The following is a 1,752-nucleotide window of genomic DNA, read 5'->3' as shown; positions in this document are numbered from 1 at the left end:
CTGTGATGATGATTAGCTATCTTTGCCTGCTACTGTTTGGCTTCCAGGGAGCTCTATTCATTCTTGGGAATTGCGATGGGACTCACCTGAAGGGTGGCTACAAGGGCCTTGCTTGTGGGCTAGTCTGCTACTTCCCTGGTCTCTCTCATAATCCTCTCCCCCTGTGTTCACTTTCCTGCCATGCCTTGCTGAAACAAAGCCTCCATTGGAGGTTGCCTATGATCTTAAAACACAAGGGAGTCCAGTTCTATGGCTCCCCAACCAGGTTAAGTCACTGGGACCCTTCCCCCAACACCTCATGCTGCCCCTTCCCTGAACCCTCCCTTCCCAGTTACAGGGCTGGGGTTTCCTGTTAACAGGGATTGCTGCAGCTTTCTGCATTCCAGCTACAGTGCTCCTCTACCCTGTTCTGGAAACCACACCTGAAAAGATAACTCTACTGCTATTGAAAGATTCCCTTGCACTGGAGACATTCAGTTGCTTTTCTTGCCCATTTGTGCCCAAAAGGGCTGGCTCATCATACCAGACAATCCATTCTTTTATTTTCTAGGAACAATAGAACTCCTCCAGATTAATGGTAAATGAGCTTTGTGTCACTAACAGCATGACGTTGCAAGATGTCGAGTCATTTCTGAGATATTCTGCATGCTTAGAGCTCGCACTTAAAATTATTGCTTGTCGAACATACTAGTACCTAATAGGGGGCACTAAACACTTTGCAAGTTACTAAACATTCTTTTTTATCCTGGGGACTTCAAACATCAAAAAACAAAAATACTAAGAACTCACAGGACCTCATTGTACAAAGAAGAAATGATGTCATCCATAACATAAATCTAATTGGCACTGTTAAATGGCCAAGGATACTGTTTTCAATCACAAAAAAGCATTCGTTGTGTACTTATGGAGAGCTAAGAGTCAGCCAAGTCTCACACTGCTTTGCCAGAGGCTGCTGTTAAAGGAAGTCCAACTTTTTTTTTAAATTTTAGAATGTTTCTCCTTTTTTCCCAGAAAGATGATCTGCCACTTAAGAAACACAGCAGCACATCTCCCAGCTAACAGAATGTCTTTAGAAACAAGTCACTTGTGGGGTGTGTCCTTTGATCTCTCGTGTAGGTATATTTAGGAATGACAATTGAACTCAAAAAGTATGGACAAGTATTACAACATCCAAATGAGATTAGAATCAGGATTATATATTTCACTGTATCAGCTATTCAACTGTATTGTGTATTTCACTGTATCAGCTATTCAACTTAATTGTCCCATCATGAGGCATTAGTCATAGACCCAGGATGACCTTTTTCTCCACTTACTGCTATTAACAGAAGCCCACTGCAAGACAAAATATTTAATCAGTTGAAATATTTTTGTTTCACTGCCCAAAGCAAGGCACTCTGGTTTTGTCTCATGAGTCATCCATGAATGCTGGACTACAAGCACTGATGAAGAAGAGACAAATATGTTATTTATTTAGTGTTCCCTTCCAGCTCTGAAGCATTTGTTCAAGAGTAGGATCATAGGATCATATGATGAAAGTGGCTTCACAAGCTTTTCTAGCCCAGCTTACTACTCAAGGCAGGATCATCCCTGACTAAACCATTCCAGCCAAGCATGGGCAACTGGTGCCTCCTGCCTCTGGGGTGGCACCAGTGGCTGATTGCTGACTGGGGTAGGGGGAGTCCCCCCACACTGATTACTGACAACCAGGAGGGGGGTTCCCCCAGCGGCCAATCACCAATGGGGGGGGGC

The sequence above is a fragment of the Gavialis gangeticus genome, unplaced genomic scaffold, assembly GCF_001723915.1.
Source record: "Gavialis gangeticus isolate Ggan-Ray unplaced genomic scaffold, GavGan_comp1, whole genome shotgun sequence".
Taxonomy (NCBI): Eukaryota; Metazoa; Chordata; order Crocodylia; family Gavialidae; genus Gavialis; species Gavialis gangeticus.
The sequence above is the reverse complement of the archived record's forward strand: the minus strand, read 5'-3'. Positions refer to the sequence as shown.